Genomic DNA, 19639 nt, shown 5'->3' with positions numbered 1-19639 from the left:
ACCTATCAATGTTTTTCTCACCTTAATGGATTGTCATATCTTGAAAGGGAACTCCTCAATAAACCTACGGAGTGCAGGTTGTATAGAGAGCCTAGATAGTCCTTCTCTCCCATATTGAGTCACAATGCATCTACGGCAAAGCTGCTGTAAACTGAGCATGCGCATCCTACGCAATGGCCTGGAAAGTACTAATGTTATCCCATTTTGGCAACACAGAGGATTATGTCTGCTCCTGTCCACCACCTGCTCCAGAAGTTTCACTGGGCAATCTGAGAAGAGTTCTCTAAACCAAAACCGTCCTTTGATAAATAGGACCCGCACACTGATCGGGCCAGATTCCATCTTGATGCTGACACTAAAAAGGTGATTACCCTGAGAGCTATCACGCACAAGGAAGGTGCCAGTTGTCTCTCTCTGCAGCATAGAGTGGGCCTCAACTGTAGGAAGAGGTCCCCAATAGAAACCACTGGCCTGAAGAGTAACCACAGATTGCTCAACAAGTTGTCTCTCGCTGTCCCGGAAGAGACGGTAACGAGACTGAGGTAGAAGAAGAGAAGGAGAAGGTGGATCGGGATAGATAATTCGCTCTGTTTCTTCCTGGGGACAAGTCCCCCCTCCAACCATTTCAAAGACTCCATGCGTGAAAGAGCATCTTCAACTTCCAGAAAAACTGTGTGACAATCCTATAAACACAAGCCCAGAAGTGATTAGTAATATAGTATATAAAGTGTTAGATAAGACAATCGCTAACTCTGGCATTATGACTAACCTTGCTGTGTGCAAAAACAGAACAATAATTGTAAAATATGTTCATTTCTCTTATTCACCCTCCTTTAAAGTATTCTTTACATTAATATATTAGAATATTTTTTTAAAGAAGAACAACATGTATGATGAGAGCAGTGTTCCCTCTAAGCTGAGCAATCTGGAAATGATAGAGTTAAACCTGTATCTTACTAGGAAACATCCTGCAGATTGTGAATGCAAACCTTTCTGTGGAGCCCTCATTAGAGTGACCTTTTAACTCTTTCCTTTCCAGATTGCTCAGCTTAGAGGGAACACTGGATGAGAGGTAATTTACTTTGTTCTGTCCAAATGTATTTCCATATAGCTAGTGTGCTAATACTACCTACAGCTCATAACATTGTGTTTACTGTATTTAACTGATTTTTTTTAAATTACAAGCACTACTGTCCATGCTATTATCCACAGCTTCTTTAGTAAAAAACAAAACAAAAAAAAAACAAAGCGCAAAAGAGAATACACAAAACTCTACACAGCATTTTTTTCCCACTTCAACATGTTGGCACAGCAGTTAGCATTGCTGCATCACATCGTTGGGGTCACGGCATTGATTCTTACCATGGCTCAATGTGTGTGGAGTTTGAATGCTTTCCATGTGTTTGCGCGAGTTTCCTCTGGATACTCCGGTTTCCTCCCACACAGTTGTCCTACTAGCAAATTAATTGGCTTCTGACAAAAATGGACCCTAACGTGTGAATGTGTGGGGTAGAGAATTTAAACTCCAATAGGGCAGGAACTGATGTGAATGACTCCATAGAATAGCATCTGAGCTTGTCAAGATGGCTGCCTCACAAGATGCAGCAATGTAAGGTTCTTTGAGTTTTATTCGAAGAAAGGCACTATATATATATATATATATATATATATATATATATATATATATATATATATATATATATATATATATAAAACACAAGAACCAGGTCATAGGTGCAATAAAACTTTGCAAACATTTGCTTCATAGGAGAACACACATTTGCCATTCGGCTTCATATAATTTTTTTCCACTTCCCTATCTCCTACAAATTATTATTATTATTTTATTATTATCATCATCATCTTTTATTCATAAGGCACCACAAAAAGTCTAAATGATGGGAGAGAGCAACAGGTGCTAAGAAATGTAAAAACAAATAGGGGCGAAAAAGACACTACTAGTTGAGCTTTGCTGTTGTCTAAAAAGAAGGAACACTACAATCCTTCAACATGTACAACAAAATAAAGACAGTGTTACATGAATCGCCAAACTACTGTGTGTTATCCAATAGAATATTGAAAAATATGTTACAAAATGATTATAATATAGTTATAATGTACTCGCACAAATAGAGTGACATTGAGTGGCGGACTGAAGTTGATTGCAGAGTTAGGAGGGGGGCCAATAGACTTGAAAAAAGAAATGAGTCTTAAGGGAAAGCTTTAAATCTTGGGTAGTAACAGCTAATCCTATAGAGCATGGGAGATTGTTCCACAGGGGAGGAGCAACCTGTGCAAATTCCTAGAGGCGGGAGCTAGAAGAGGTAATCATTGTGGCAGTGAGGCGGCACTCACTGGCAAAGCGAAGGGAGTGGGAATGTAAGAAACGTTTTTCTTTTTTTTTATAAATATGCACGTAAAGTCCTGATCAATGTATGATCAATGAAGAAAGCACAATCAGCATGAAAGGCAAATTCATAGTCAGCCAATCAGAAGCAGTTGTTGCGACTCTGCCTATACTTTGTATGTGGCAGCAGTACCTCAAATCCACCGAAGGTGCTGCTGTTCTGCCCCTGAACTTTACAAAATGCCTGTAGGAGTTAATCTCCTTACCTGATTAGAACTGCACCTTCTCACAGCTTCAAATACCTGCCTCAATCTATGCTCTGTGCAGTTCATCGTTAATCCCTGTCTGCTGCTTGTTTCTCCCTCTTCCAGTGTTTCTTCTACTGCTGTTTGATCTCCCCTTGTGACCTCGGTCTTATTATCGGTTTATGCTTATTCGCTTGTGACCCTGACCTCTGCCTGGATACTGCTTGAACTCTTGTTGGTCTGATTACTGGTTTATGCTTGTTTGCTTGTGACCCTGAACTCTGCCTGGATACTGGTTTCTGCTTGAACTCTTGCTGCCCAGACCTCTGCCTGGTCACTGGACTCAGCTACTCTGTTTGCTTCCCTGGACAGACAGACTAGTGCATCCTGGCAATAGGGTAACTCTATACTTTAGCACGCCCTTACTGTACTCGGCCTACGTTGGAACACCCATTCACTGCCTCATCACGCCTCTTCAGGCGCAAGTGTGCAACTCTGCATAGACATATACATACTTGCAGGTTTTTTGGGGCGTATGTTCAACTCTGCCTCTGAGTTCAATTGCTCTGTTTCAGTAAGCTACAAACTGTGATGAGAGACTTTATACTGAACTCCTATAGACAAGTGAGAAGATATAGTTTGATAAATTCCAGCAATATTCCACCAGTTGTTGTAATACCTTGACCACCAAAAGTGTTATTAATGTTATTTCATGTTTTACTGGTTGAGCAAACAGAATTCATATATGAAGAGAAAGAAGGTTCACTGTGCTGAGTGACGTTCAGGTTTTTCTGAATATTTTCAGAAAACTAAAGACGTATAATTTCCCCAGAGTATTCTTACCTTGGGGATATTTAGAAAGCAATTTTTTGCTTATTGTATAGTTCTAACTAATTGTCTCCGGTAAGCCAATGAATTTCAACCACATGGTTGAAGGCTTATATCCAATGTTTCTAATATGCAATGACCTAGCAAAATCCCCAAGTGGGTAGACAAGTAATAAATATAAACTATATAAAATATGACAGCCACTAAATATCTTTTTTAACTAATTTCACAGCCATAATTTGTAGTATTTAATTTTGTAGGGATTATTAAATTAATGACATTAAATATGAAATTCCAAGACCTTTTCGATCAGCTTTGGCTCTTCCATAGGTGGTCAGGCACCTCCTTTACTTGCCTAACTGTCCCCCAACTCTCTCGGTGCATCCGGGAGACTCCAGAATTTTGGGGAATTATCCCTGACTCCCGGTAGAGTTGACTACACTCCAGGATCTTGTAAAGAGGGAGTGGAGGGGAGTGATCATGCAGATTTCCGCACTGGCACTTTGGAACTTAACTCACCTCTGGGATCTTCCGGAGGAAGGTCCAAAGAGTAGGAAAATATAACGTAGGTTTAGATTAAGGATTCTACACATGACACTAAAGAGTGGGACGCTTTTAAAATGATTTAACATGAATGTATTGATGTGTAACAAGATGTCTGCACAAATTATTAATAATGCTCCACTTTCAGTACACTGGAACCATCTGGGCCCCTTATACCTACAGTACCTGTAGAATTTGCATACAGTAATAGGATTACTGCTTCTTGCCCACTTTTAGGCCATCAGTCCTCTTTATCTAGCTTCCCCATTTATCTCTTCAGCTGATCTGACCTCTTCTTCATCCAAACTTCCACTGTTGCCAGTATTAAACTACTGATCCACCAGGAAAGCCAGGAGAGGGAAGAGTTGTCAGCATGGTGAGGTGGGAGACACAGAAATGCTGTGGACTTATATGTGTTTTTGTTACTTTACTGAAAAGCTGTAATCAGTTGCTAGTTGCTTAATAGCTGAGACAGATTCAATCAGACAACACTGACAGCTATCTACCCCCCATGCTGTAAAATGGAGTGCAGTGGATGTTGTCTCAGAGAAGCCTCCAAAGAACAGTCACGTGTGGAAGAAGGGAAGTGGAAGTAGTTTGAGGGGGATTATGACAAAACACAGACAAGCCTGATGTTTGAGTTATTAAATAGTTCAAACAGAACTGTTCTCCTGATCTAGGTTGAATATGTAACATTGTTTCATAAGTGTTTAAAATTGTGGGAAATAATAACCCTCGTACTGGTATCACATGACTGAGTACTATTTTAACATAGTAACAATTGAAAGCAAAAAAATATATTCCAGGTAGCATTCTCACCAATAGTGTGGTTGACACATGACAAGACGTCCAATTTGTGCCAGTTCTTTCAAATGTTCATCTATAAGTAAAAATAGAAAAAAAAATATACATTTATTTCCATTATTTTTAGATGATACAGTTAAAATATATAATACAAAAAAAATACAATATATAGATGTTAGCCTGCCCTGTCTTTTGACCTGTGTATTGGACTGTATCCTGCTGCTCTTGCTACCATCTTTAACCACCTTCTGTGTGCCGTCCACCTCATTTAGCAATATCATATTTAATAAGCGTCTACTACCACAAGTTCAGACCTGGGGGCAACTGAGTACTTTGGATTATATTGCGTCCCTTGGAAATGGGGCTGCCATCGGCGAATACCCAGTAAAGAAGGTTCTAGGGGTTTAATATTTTGTCCAACATTGCCATTACACTGCTAAAAGAAATAGATTTTTGGCTTTTGTAAATCCAAACAAGACCAGTTGGAGGAGGGAGGATCTCCTGCTCAGACAATTTGACATATTGTGGTTGATGAATGCACCCAGCACCAGTCAGTAAAACAATGTATTTTATTTTAAGTCACATAATTTCACCTAAAACTATATTTTTAAACTTTTAATTTACTGGCATAAATTATGAATATACTGCTGTTACATAAACTACCACAACACTAACAGAACACAAGAAATAATACTATGCACTACACAAAGACAAAAAGAATAGGATTGGCTCAACAAAATGTGGGTTTCTCTTTATCTTACTTTAGTGGTTCGCCCTGAAAGAAGAAAAAAAATGCAGGGCATCTACACGTGCCTGATTACACCGCTGATTGTACGTGGTCATTTGAGACTATTTTTAATGTCTGGAGTTTGATTGTAGTAAGACTTATTTATTATCAAGGTGAGTCCTTGAGTGCGTGAGCTTTATGTGTACTACTGCCTACTTTTAATATGTTGAAACATATGTCAAAAATTTAACAGCCCTGATCTGTATAATTTGTGTGTCACCATGTAGTTAATGTTTGCTTATCAAAGATCAAAAAAGATAATATGAAATATGGAAACAATTAAAAATAAGTATACTAATCTCACATCATTTATCTGCTGTGTGCTTCATTAAATGTTTATCAAGTTAAAAAGAAACGATTAACATTAGACTGAAAAAAAATCCCTCTGAGTGCAAAGATTTTACTATTTGCACTTAATTCACTGCCAACAGATCAGTAACTAATTGTTTGCAAAACTATTTGAAGAGTAGTGGTATACCATTTTTTGTCAACATTAAGACTATCTATGTGGTCATACTACAATAGCTACCAATGGAGAAAGTTCTTGCTTGGCTATAGCTCCAATAATTGTAATATAATCTAATACTCATGTTGTGACTAGACAGGCACATCAACTCATGCCAAACATTGTACACAAGGGCAAATATAGTGCACTGTCCACACTGGCCATGATCATAAGATAGCCTTACTGCAAAAATGTTAAGTTACTTAGTAGAAGGCAGGGTTTTAAACCCTGGTTCAATACAACAGGTCATGTTTTGAAGATTGCCTGCTATAGAAACAGGTGGGTTCCATGCCTTCCTTCTCCTGCCTCTCCCACTTAAAACTGCGCTATTCAGATCAATCCCTTCTCCACTTCTTTCCCACTGTTCTGTGCCTTGCCCACTGAGTAGTTCTCTCCTAGTTCTGTTTCTCATCCCATTTCAACACTATCTATATATACAGGGTGATTCAAAAGTCACAGTACACCCTTTTATTTCAAAAACTCTACAGGAATTGGGTCGACTGGCCGATTTCAAGATGGCGCCTATGTTTGGTACATACCGCAAAAGATAGACCACGACACCCATACCTTACTGGAGTATTCAGGTTTCCCAATTTCCTGTAGAGTTTTTGAAATAAAAGGGTGTACTGCGACTTTTGAATCACCCTGTATATCCTGTCGAAGTCAGCAAATTGGATAAAGTCATCTCAAGCAAACTTGGTTGTCTTTGTCTGAAAAGATGCGTACGGTACGCTACGGCGAAAAAGGGCACGCTACGGCGTAAAAGGGCGTACGCAGCTGCAACACGTGGCAGCAACAGTATTTAGCCTTTTACATACATTCGCACAAACACGCATACTTGTAAAATAGTACACATTAATGGTAGTTGCAACACATAGTCATTTATGTCGAAATATAGTAGTATTTAAGTGTAATATTATAAGTTATATGCATATCAATAAAACATATGGTACAGGTTGAAAGAATCATATCATGTGTGGTATCATAACAATCCCCTTAACATTTGCTACTGTCCGGTTCACTCTGCGAAGGAATCGCAGAGTGCATACGCAAGTTATGAATGGTAAGGAGTTATGGACTATTAAGACTAAGGAATCTTGGCGGGAAGATCAGAGCATACCCCCTGGAGATATGACCCCCTCCTTTGGATTCTTTAGGTTGAACTAGCCAATGATTGACAACCCCTTGGACCTACCTGAAACCTGGACCCATAGAAGCAAGCTATACCATCTGCATTGTTTTACTGTATTTCTGTGTGCATATAAGCAGCAGCTCCTCATCTAGTGTTCAGACATCTTGTCCCCAGACTTCAGGATTGAATGACTGTACACTGGATCCAGAGGGCCTGCGATAAGTAACGGCTGTACTTATTATAATTTTGCTTGAATATTTCCTGCTACTTTTTGAGAATAAATCTTTGTGCGTTGGAAATACAAATCGAGATTCGACAATCGTTATTGGTTAGTGACAATACGCACCTAACAATTTGGGGGCTCGTGAGTTTTGGAGGTTTCGTTGCCGGACGATAAGCAAGACCAACGGATTTCGGTTCCGCAACAAAGGGTGGAGACGCGTCATATACGGGTAAGAACGCAATGTGTTCAAAACCTGAATTTTACTCTGTGTTGTGAAACCGAATGTCCGTTTTGCATTGTCTAGGGCACGCTAACTAGAACCTAGGGACAAAAGAGAAAACTGTTTCTTTTTGCTGTCATTGTGCGTTTTAACTGTATTGCATTGCTTAGCATAAGTGTACTTCCTGCATTGCGTACGCGAACTTCCGGTAGATTTGCCATGTGGTTAAACAATCGTTTTGATAGTTGTTATACATGCATAGTATAATTACTTGTTAAAACCTCTGGGACATTATTACTATTGTTGGGAACTTTGATTTTCTGCGCAGAAAAGGTGTATGTTGTGTGATCTGTTGACTTTAAATACACTAAGGTTTGATCTATTGTTGAATAGAGTGTCAGTTGCTGTTTGACGAGGCACGTGCCCAACTGGTGTACGGTATACTAGGCAGGTATACCGGGGGGCGGAAACCAAACGAGTTTTCGCGACGTGCACCCAAGGGTAATCGCATCGCTTACGGATTAGCTTTAAGCGTTGCGATTGCATCGCACGGCAAGGAAAGCCGTGATTGAGACTTGGGAGTAACGGGGAGGAATTACGTTGGTAAGACTGGTAATTGACTTTACCGGATGCTGCCAAGCATAATAAACTCAACAGATTTTGTTGGAGAGTCAAGGGTAATCGAGGAGCTGATAACCCTTTAGTCCGCACTGTTATTTCTGTGTTAGGGGTCCTCGTTCAATACGAGAGGCAGCGAGTGGACGCGGCTTGTAGCAAATACGTTTCACGGGCCAATATATCACTAGCGGTGAATTGCGGGTAGCAGAGTGTTGAAGTTAGTGGCAGGATATTGTGATATTTCTGGAACCCTATTTCTATTGTTGCAGGATATTGTGATATTACTGGAACTCTATTGTTGAACATGGGTGCTAAGCATACGCTAGAGATGGCCAAGGTACTGCCTAAGGAAGGGCCTATTGGTTCAGCCAGATTTCTCATGTGTAAGAAATATGGCACATACGCAACTGAGTATTGTGACACGTGGGTCAAGATGACCAAAGATTGTGATAGGCCTTTCCCAACAATAGGGAGTTTTAATGCAGAGCTACTAAATACTGTAAAAGATAAAGTATGGTTGATTAAGTCAACGAAAGTGAGGAATAAACATAATGATTGTTTAAAATTGTGGCAAATGGAAGGTAACACGTGGCAGAGCAGCGAATGCACAGCGGAAGTAGGCATGGCGAAAAGTGCGTGCATGTCGGAAGTAGCCGTTGAGAAGCGTGGGGAACTCAGCGCAAGCGCGCCCCCGCCACCTTATGTGGCGGGAGGGGTAAGTACTGCCGTTATTAAAACTGAAAAAAGAGAAATTGCTAAGTTATATCTTGTTCTAAATCAGTTTAAAACAAGTGTATCAGAAGATGAACCCACTGTGATTTCGGCCATTGCTCATGCTGTTAATATGCTAGACATTCAGCGTAAGTATGGTAAAGGAGCAATGGCTGAGATAGGTGAGAGTAGTGTGATCACTAGGAGTGATAGCGTTCTAAATCTTGAAACAGCAAATTCTGTAGTGACTTCTGAAACCAGTGAACCAGTGGGTGCGTACCCAGTCCGCACAATATCAGTTCCCAATGGGAAGGCGGATAAGGATGGTGTAGTCCCTTTAAAGAATGTTACAATGCATTGTCCCTGGACTAGATCAGAATTACGTTCCATTATGACTGAATTCCCAGATCCTAGAAAGGAGTTGGCTAAATGTCTGAAATTTGTTAAAGACTTAGGAAATGCACACAAACCAACCAATAAGGATTGGCGTGTAGTGTTGAGGGCGTGTCTTCCTCCCAATAGTGACATACAAAAATGTATTAAAGATTGTTTGTTGGACGAAGATGACACCTTGACTGATGAGATTAACCAAGAGAATATAGAACAAATTGTCAAACATTTAGCCATCTATTTTCCAGTAGTGGTAAATTGGAGTAAGATTTTCACCATAAAACAAAAAGATAGTGAAACTGCAGCGGACTATTTTGGCAGAGCTCTTGCATCAATGACACAGTTTACTGGGGTATCAGATATAAGGGAGAACCCACATCATAGGGAAGTAGCAGTAACGGTACTGATGGATGGTTTAAAGGAAAATCTAAAAACAAGAGTACAGACTTCAACCCCTGGTTGGAAGGGCAGCACGGTAGATTCTCTTAGAGAGATTGCTGTGGAACACAATAAAAATATTTTTAGGAAAAGGGAAGAAAAGAGTGACAAGTTGATGACGGTGAGTATACAAGCATTAGAGGTAATGCATACACAACCACCAGCATATAACCCACATAACAGGAAACGCAGAATGTTGAGATGTTATAATTGCAAAGAAGAAGGACACATCAGGAAAGATTGTACAAAGGGAAGATATAATCGAAATGAAGGGTCACATAGATATCCTCCAAGAAGGGATTCACATAGACTAGAAGACTCACACCTACCCGCGTATATTACAGCAGCAAATGCTTCGCGGGAAAGCAATAGTCAAAGCTAGGGGTCAGGTCATACCTGTAGTCTACAGCCAGTGAGGTTAACTGAGAGTCAGATAGAAGAACCAACAATGATAGTTGACATAGCTGGTAGGAAGCAAACTTTTCTTGTAGATACAGGGGCGGCCCGATCTGTGATAACCTCTCCTTTCAATCTACAGGTGACCAGTAAAACTATTCCAGCTATGGGGGTAACAGGAAGAATGTTGCATTATCCACTAACTAAACCTGCTGAAGTTACTATCGGGCCCCTGCATACCATGCATTCGTTTCTCTTGGCTGCGGCGGCTCCTACTAACTTGCTGGGAAGAGACTTGTTATGTAAAATGGGATGTGTCATATACTGTACTTCAGATGGTGTGTTCTTAGAAATACCGGAGAAGGTCGCACATGAGGTACAGGATATATTGGACACCCCTCAAAGGTTAATGTTACACTCTCCTGTTATAGAACAAAGTCCATCTCAAGTAAAGGGGATGTTGCTGGAAATACCAGGTTCACTATGGACCAGAGATGGACAGGACACTGTACTGATGGCAAACGTAGCCTCTGTCATGGTCAATCTAAAAAGTGGTAGGATAGCTCCAAAAATCCCACAGTATCCATTAAAACCAGAGATGGAACTAGGGGTATATCCTGTTAATGAGAGGCTGTTACAACAAGGGATTTTAATTCGTACAGCCAGTACAGCAAATAGTCCCATTTTCCCTGTGAAGAAGAGTGGGGGGAGGGGCTATAGATTAGTCCAGGACTTAAGGGGAATTAATAAAGTTGTTGAGAGCCAATTCCCCGTCGTGCCAAATTCAGCTGTCATCCTCATGCAGATTCCACCGTCTGCTTGTCACTTTACTGTCATTGATCTATGTTCTGCTTTCTTTTCAGTCTCTCATCACCCTGACTTCCAATACCTTTTTGCATTCTCCTACCGGGGAGTGCAATACATGGACCAGACTGCCCCAGGGGTTCATTGACAGCCCCAGTATTTTCTCCCAAGCCTTACATGACTGTTTGCAATCCTTTCAACCCCACAATGGGTCTGTTCTAATTCAATATGTGGATGATTTGTTGCTGTGCTCTGATTCTTTTGTGTCATGTTTACATGATACTAAATTGTTGTTGCTCCATCTCTCACAAACAGGGCACAAGGTGGTAAAGGACAAATTACAGCCATCTCAGACTAAGGTCAAATACTTAGGACACTGCCTCACTAAGGGGCTAAGACACCTGACAACCGACAGGATTGAGGCTATACAACACATGACTCTGCCGCAGAGCCAGAAGCAGATTCGTACCTTCCAGGGGATGTGTGGATACTGTAGATCCTGGATCCCAGGTTTTTCTATTCTGGCATTACCATTGCAGGAGCTAGTCTCTTCTTCAAAACCAGAACGTGTTGTACACACAGAAGAGTCAGAGCAAGCATTCATTAACCTTAAAGATAGTCTGACTAAAGCACCTGCATTGGGAATACCTGATTACGAAAAGCCTTTTGAGCTATACTGTACGGAAGCTGATGGTTGTGCAGCAGGTGTCCTCACACAGAAACATGGTGACGCTAGCAGACCGGTAGCATACTACAGTGCACAATTGGACAATGTGGCAAGATCACTCCCAACATGTCTCAGAAGTGTAGCAGCAACTGCTCTTCTGGTAAGTAAGAGCGAGGACATAGTATTAGGACATAATTAAACTGTCTATACACCCCATGCTGTATCAGCTCTGTTAAATTCAGCCCAAAACAGACATGTTTCTTCAGCTAGATTCACAAAGTGGGAACTAGCCCTGATGGCACCCTCAAACATCACCATCAAACGATGTAGCACCTTAAATCCAGCTACATACCTTCCATATGTGTCTCTAGAGACACAAAGGGTGGGAGGTGAGGAGACCCTGGTTGATAATGAGTTAGGCAAGAATACTGACTGTATGGAACACCTGAATCAGACCTTTACTGCAAGGCCCGACATACGTCACACCACCTTAGAAAATGTAGATTTTACGTTTTTTACAGACGGGAGTTGTCATAGACAGACAGAGACGGGAGAGCTATGTACTGGTTACGCTGTTGTAGACGATCAGGATGTGGTAGAAGCTGAACCCCTTGGTCCACCTCACTCAGCCCAGGTGGCGGAACTAGTAGCATTAAGGAGAGCTTGTGAGTTGGCAAAAGGTAAATCAGCTAATATATATACTGACTCCAGGTATGCCTTCGAGGTAGTGCATGACTTTGGGGCCCTTTGGCGTTTTAGAAACTTTACGACAGCAGCAGGTACGCCAGTGGCACACTCACAACACATAAAAGGACTTCTGACAGCGATACAGTTACCCAGAACAGTAGCCGTCATAAAGTGCAAAGCACATACTTTTGAAGAAGACCCAGTGTCACTGGGCAATAACAGGGCGGACGAAGCTGCTAAATGGGCAGCAGGGCAACCTATGACTGTATCGACCGAGACTATGATGGTTTTTCAGACATTAGACATGCAGAAATTAATTGAAATGCAAGATTTGTGTTCCCTGCAGGAAAAGGCAGTCTGGAAGGCGAAGGGATGTGGTCAAGAGTCCTCAGGACTCTGGAGGGATGGACAAGGTAAGTCTGTAGCTCCCCGAACGTACTATCCAAGCCTGGCTGAAGCAGCACACGGCCTGACACACCTGGGTAAAGAAGGTATGTGCAAACTGGTGAGAGCATACTGGTGTGCTCCCGGATTTTCCTCTCAGGCTGGTAAGAAGGCAATGTCATGTCTAACTTTTTTGAGGAAAAATGTTGGGAAAACTATTCCAACTGAGCCATCCCACATCCCTCCTACAGAAGGACCTTTTCAGGTAATACAAATTGACTATATCCAATTACCACCGTGCAGGAATCTAAAGTATGTGTTAGTGTGTATTGATGTGTTTTCCGGTTGGGTAGAAGCATATCCGGCAGCCACTAATACTGCTGTGTTCACTGCAAAGAAAATTGTACAAGATTTTGTATGTAGGTTCGGTATCCCTAGAATCATTGAAAGTGATAGGGCTACCCACTTTACTGGTGATATCTTCCAAAATATGTGTAAACTCATGGGAATTGGTAGCAGACTCCACACCCCTTACCGATCACAAGCCAGTGGTAAGGTGGAGAGAGTAAATGGTACTATAAAGAACAAGCTTGGTAAGGTAATGGCTGAAACTGGGTTGGCATGGCCAGAGGCTTTGCCATTGGTCCTCCATAGCATTCGGACCACTCCTAGACCTCCTCTTAATCTGTCCCCCTTTGAGATACTGTTCGGATGACAACCTCATTTGATCGTGAGTCCACAAGACGACTTGAAGTGTAATAATGAAGTGACTGTACAATATCTTATAAGAATGAGTAGACAGCTAAAGCAACAACAACGAAAACTAAAAATGCTGTCACCTGGTATGCCAGAAACAAACTGTCATGATGTTGAACCTGGAGACTATGTTATGATCCGCAATTTCTTACGCTCAGGTTGTTTAACAGACCGTTGGGAAGGCCCGTACCAAGTGCTGCTGACCAGTACTACATCGCTGAAAGTTGCAGAGAGAGACACTTGGGTCCATTCCACCCACTGCAGGAGAGTCTGTAACCCGGAGAAAGTGCAAGATAAAACTGAGACCAACGACATAGATTTCTCACTTGTGAGTCTGTTCCGGGAGACCTAAAGCCTGCAGTCGAGACACCTGAACCAGAGACGTTGTCCCAGAACTATCTTTCCAGAGATGGAGTGGCGGTTTTTGTTTTTCTTTTGTTCCAGGATTTTCCTTGTTTTTACTTTTTCTAGGACATTCTATTTTTGTGAAGGAGAATGGAGGACGGAGGAGGGTTCTGGTAGTGATACGGATGAGATGGAGGCAGAGGAAAAGTTATTAGAATACTCAGGCAGCCCATTATCAAGCTTGGTCAAGGGGTTATGAAAAGGTCTGCTAGCTCAGGAACTCGGAGGCAGTGTGAGGGGCTATTGTCTGATGAGTATTGTATCTGCAAGTTCTGCGACTCCCTCGTTGAAGAGAGATGCATCCAGCGATGTCAGTCCACCGGTAATCCTTTGGAGGATTATCACTCCCTGGTGGGAAAGGTGCTAAACCAAACAGAGTGCTAGGTGTGCTCTCACGTGCCGCAAGGGCAGCATAACATAGGACTATTGCCATTCCCATTAAACATCTCCGAAGTACTCGAATTGAGGGGTGGGAGGCCCATAGAGGGGAGGTACAATAACACTAGGTCCCCTAGTCTAACGCTTCGACAATACTCTGTAGACAGATCTTTGCTGTGCCTTAATATCTCTCATACAAAACGTCTGGAGAATTGGGAAGCTTAACCATCAGATCAGACAATGGCTCGCCACACTCATTTTAGAGGGAGACTCACAAGGTCACCAATAGGCAGGAATGTCAATGGAAGTCACAAATTAGGGTGTATAACCAAGCATAAGAAAGTATCCATTGGAAAAGTCTCTATATCCATGCGGATACGTGTCTTGAGCAAATGAAGACACTGGGCATGGGTAGTTTTATCAAGACTCTGTGTGATATAATTAATGGGCATACTGCCCCTTATGTTCTCCCTGATGATGTGTATTTTGTTTGTGGAAGGAAAGCTTATTCCTGGGTGACTCCGAGTTCCAAGGGCTTGTGTTTCTTAGCTAAACTGGTTCCTGAAATCATGACTATTACTCATGAAGAAATGGTTGGTATTCACAAGACTACATCACCACCATACATACACACACAGTATGAACACCGTGGCAAGAGAAATATGATTCCTGGTGAGGAACCCATAGCTACAAAATTGATTAGTGAACCCGCTGGTTTTCAAGTTATGGTTGCTCTAGATCTCACCAGGACTGCTCGGGGAACATTAAACTTTAAATATATCCAAGACCTAGCTAAATTAATAGATAATATCACCGAGATGTATGATGACACTTTCAGGTATACTGGAAGGGAGCTACAAGCGTACAAGAAGGAGTTGGTGCAACATAGACTGGTACTAAATTATCTCACCTCTATTACTGGTGGGTACTGTGTAACACTGGCCACCCAGTTCGGTGTCAAATGTTGCACGTACATCACCAATAATACAGATGACCCTAAGGAGGTTATAGACCGGAAGATGGATGAAATTCTGCAACTGAAATGGGAATTTCAAAGGAACCATAATTCTTCGTTATATGAGGTCGGGGAAAGGGTGGCAGGTTGGTTCTCGTGGTTGAACCCTGTGAAATGGTTCTCCGGTCTGGGGGAGTGGGTACAGGAAATGGTTGCTAGTGTAGGTAAGCTCCTTCTCCTTATACTGGGTGTCATCTTAGCGATTGGTTTATGTGTCAAATGTGTTCCTACTGTGTTGAAGTGTGGAAAATGGTCTCCTAGGAGAAACACTGAGATTGAAACTGAAAGGGGGGTACCAGATACCGAGATCATGGTCTGTGAAGAGGTGTTGTATAACCCTGAACTTGAAACAGTGATTGGGTGATAGTTTATTACACTATCAAAGGGTGGAGCTGTCGAAATCAGCAAATTGCATTCGCAAGTTATGAATGATAAGGAGTTATGGACTATTAAGACTAAGGAATCTTGGCGGGAAGATCGGAGCATACCCCCTGGAGAGATGACCCCCTCCTTTGGATTCTTTAGGTTGAACTAGCCAATGATTGACAACCCCTCGGACCTTCCTGAAACCTGGACCCATAGAAGCAAGCTATACCATCTGCATTGTTTTACTGTATTTCTGTGTGCATATAAGCAGCAGCTCCTCATCTAGTGTTCAGACATCTTGTCCCTAGACTTCAGGATTGAATGACTGTACACTGGATCCAGAGCACCTGCGATAAGTAACGGCTGTACTTATTATAATTTCGCTTGATTATTTCCTGCTACTTTTTGAGAATAAATCTTTGTGCATTGGAAACACAAATCGAGATTCGACAATCGTTATTGGTTAGCGACAATACGCACATAACAATCCCCATAGACAATTCCTCTGAAACTGCTTCCAAAAGTCTCTTCCTCTCTTCCTCCATACGTCTCTCTCAATAGACCTCCTGTCCCTCCAACCAGTGGCCACTCCCTTGATCTGTTTTTTTCCCACCTCTGTACCATTTCCGACTTCATCAATTCACCTTGCCCTCTCTCTGACGATCATCTCCTCTTATGTAGCATCTCATCACTACCATACCCTAAAGTTACCCTCACCAAGTATAATTTGGACACCAGTGATCCTACCATATTTTTCTCCTACTTGGTCTCACTCTTCTCCCCCATCACCACCCTTTCTTACCCCGATCAGGCTGTCTCCTTCTATAAGGACACCCCACTCACCACTGCACTTGGCTGTCACTCCAGCTCTCACTAACCAGCTTTGTCGGTCCCCGCCACTTGCCCACTATCTTGCTTGGACGGCTCTAGAGGAAATCAGGCGCTCATGCAGACTTCCATCACTTTAAAGTTCATTCTCTCCTATAACAGTTCTGCCCTATCACCCTCTAAAAAGCCCTACTTTTAGACTCATTTCCTCCCAGTCCTCCAAAACCCATTGTCTCTTTGCCACCTTCAACTCCCTCCTCTCCCATCACTTCTCGCTCTCTGCTCTTGACTTTGCTATCCAATTCACCTCCAAAAATGAATCCATATGTCATCTCCTCCTATAGACCCACCAACTCCCCCTTCCCGACCCACCGTGCCCAATCCCACCCACCTCTGAATATGCTATCCCCACCTCCAGCTCTCCACTGTCACCACCATTCGCTAGCCCAACCACCTTCTCTTCTTTTACTCTGGTATCTACAGATGAAGACTGCACCCAATTATCCTCGTCACCCCCTCCACCTTTCCACTTGACCCCCAACTCCTCTCACCTTCCCTGCTCCTTCTCCCTCGAGACCTGCTCCCACCTTGTCCACCTCCTCAACCTTCCCCTCCTCCTTCAAACATGCTGTCATCTCCCATACATTCGAAAATATGCCTTGACCCTTCCTCTCTGTCTAATAAACTGCCCAATCTCCATCCTTCATTTTGCATCAAACAGGGTGTTGTCACGGTTGGCTATACTGGAAAAAGATCCCTAGGCTCTGCTGAACATTGCTAGGCCCACCCATGGGTGTGGAGTCTAACAGGTAGGTGGTTTTCACCAGGAACCCCCGCAAGCAAGTATGCTCTTAGCGGCACCAAACCTGCAGGTCGTGATCCTGTGAGCAAGTGAACAGCAGAACGATGTGGAGGAGCCAGGTGATGCAGGAAGTAACAATGGAACCCACAGGTAAGTGGTAGTGACACAGGAACAATAGCAATATATGCTGATTAGTCACTGGAGGAGTAGGTGCTCTGCAAGGTAGCGGTGAAAGAACCGAAGCTGTCACAATGGTGTACTCTGGAGTTGGTAATAGAGGTACTGGAGTAGCGATAGTTCAACACAGGCCACGAGCTGAGAGCAGACTGAAGTAGTGGAGGTAACTCAGGACAACAGCTGATGAGTCAGAGGCTGTCACGGGCACTAGGAGTCTTTACCCAGGGATCACCAGGTGATGGACTTACCAGAGCAGTGTAGATGGTAATATGGTACTCTGGTAGTGGGGTGATCACGGAACAGGAGACAGCAGATGGTAGAGAATGCTCGTGGAAAGTCTATGACTAGCAGCACTGGTAATATACAGGTAGTAGTACACGAGGAACTGAATGGACAAAGGAAACATGAGGGTAGTCAGTGGTCTGCGGTAGCAAGTTGTACCACTGCTATAGTGAGGAGGAATGTCCAGCTGCAACGAGGAGGTGATGAGAGTCAGCGGTCTGTGTTTAGCAAGTTGTACCGCTGTCTATGTGAAGGAATGGAATCCAGGTGGAGGTATCCGGGAAGTCAGTGGTCTGCGTTAGCAAGTTGTACCACTGCTATGTTAAAGGATACTGGAAACAGGTGACTCGGGAAACAGGGATCAGTGGTCTGCCTCTAGCAAGTTGTACCACTGAATATATATGTGAGGAGGAGCACGGGGAGAGAAATGCAATACAGAGTATACACGGGCACACTGAACTTGATCCCACGATGATATGCACAATATAGTAATGACTGAACAGCACTGCACAATAATACAAAGTCACAGGAACTATCCGGGCAAAAGGTAACACAGTCAAATGATGGCAATAGTCTCAACGGATAGTAAACTCCAGAGGAGAACAACTCAGTCCAGCAAGATATGCAATACACCAGCACAGTCAATGAGAAGTATGCATACCGTGGTTCAGAAGCAGGCTGTCAGACAGGAGTGCAGAGATACCTGAACGGCTGGAGGCCGGCAGGATGCGAAGTCCCAGGAGGGTAGAAGCGGTAATCAAGTAGGTGCAGCGCACAGGTAGGTAGACCAGCAGGGATCGAAACAAATACTCAGGAAGCAGTAGTATATAGAACTGGACACCTGGAGAGCACTGAAGTGTAGAGATGGTCTAGACGAGATGAAAGCAGCGAGGCATTGATCCGATGCAGACAGGCGAGTTGACACAGGCAGGAACACTGTAGAAGCATGGAGAGTGGATCAGCTGGCTGCAGACACGAGTAGAACTGAAGGGTAGCGGCAAGCAGGACACTGCAGGTACACGGAGGTAGCGGATAGGAATCAGCAGGTGCAGTCTCGATGAAACACGGGAGAGTTGAGATGAGCTGGAACTGTTGAGCACGGAAGCAGCGGATAGGAATCAGCTAATACAGCCTCGATGAAACACAGGAGAGTTGAAGTGAGTTGATAACTGTAGTGCACGGAGGCAGCGGATCGGAATCAGCTAATACAGTCACGATGAAACACAGGAGAGTTGAAGTGAGTTGATAACTGTAGTGCACGGAAGCAGCGGATAGGAATCAGCTAATACAGTCACGATGAAACACAGGAGAGTTGAAGTGGTCTGGAAACCACAGGAGAGTTGAAGTGGTCTGGAAACCACAGGAATCAGCAGAGCTGAATACACGAGGAAACACAGGAACACCTTCAGAGGCTCATGGGAATGAGACTCCAAGATCAGGCCACGAGGTATGGAACTCAGGTGCTTTAAATAGGGAGTGTTGCCTGATCATCCAATTAACTAAAAGGAACCTGAACAGAAGGTTTGAAAGGGCTGCACATGCGCAGACCCTCAGGATGGTGGACGGCCACGGTTCCTAAACACACGGGAAGAAGCACTCACAGTCTGGTGAGTGACAGTACCCCCCCTTTTAAAGGTGGGCACAGAACACCTGGAACCGGGCTTGTCCGGATTTTTGGAATAAAACTTCTTAAGAAGAGCTGGAGCGTTGAGATCTTCAGCTTTGATCCATGAACGCTCCTCAGGACCAAAGCCCTTCCAATGAACGAGGAAACGAAGAACTCCTCGCGAAATTTTTGCGTCCAATATATGAGTAATCTCGAAATCTTCCTCCTGATGAACTTGAACTGGCTGAGGTGCTGAAGGAGGGACCGAGAAACGGTTGATGATGAGAGGTTTGAG

At 43.0% G+C, this 19639-nt stretch overlaps 1 long non-coding RNA gene across 1 annotated transcript in view; it reads right to left on the bottom strand.

Annotated features, from left to right (window-relative positions):
- Positions 1-647: 647 nt before the first annotated feature.
- LOC142099447 (uncharacterized) overlaps positions 648-19639 on the bottom strand; it is a 40620-nt gene continuing 21628 nt past the window's right edge. The window contains exons 2-3 of the long non-coding RNA XR_012678549.1: positions 4783-4843; positions 648-683 (exon numbers count right to left, since the gene is read on the bottom strand). This is a non-coding gene — a long non-coding RNA (uncharacterized LOC142099447). The remainder of the gene's footprint in view (positions 684-4782; positions 4844-19639) is intronic.

This window comes from Mixophyes fleayi, chromosome 8 (assembly GCF_038048845.1).
Source record: "Mixophyes fleayi isolate aMixFle1 chromosome 8, aMixFle1.hap1, whole genome shotgun sequence".
Classification (NCBI taxonomy): Eukaryota; Metazoa; Chordata; class Amphibia; order Anura; family Limnodynastidae; genus Mixophyes; species Mixophyes fleayi.
This window is presented reverse-complemented; position numbering and strand designations above follow the sequence as displayed.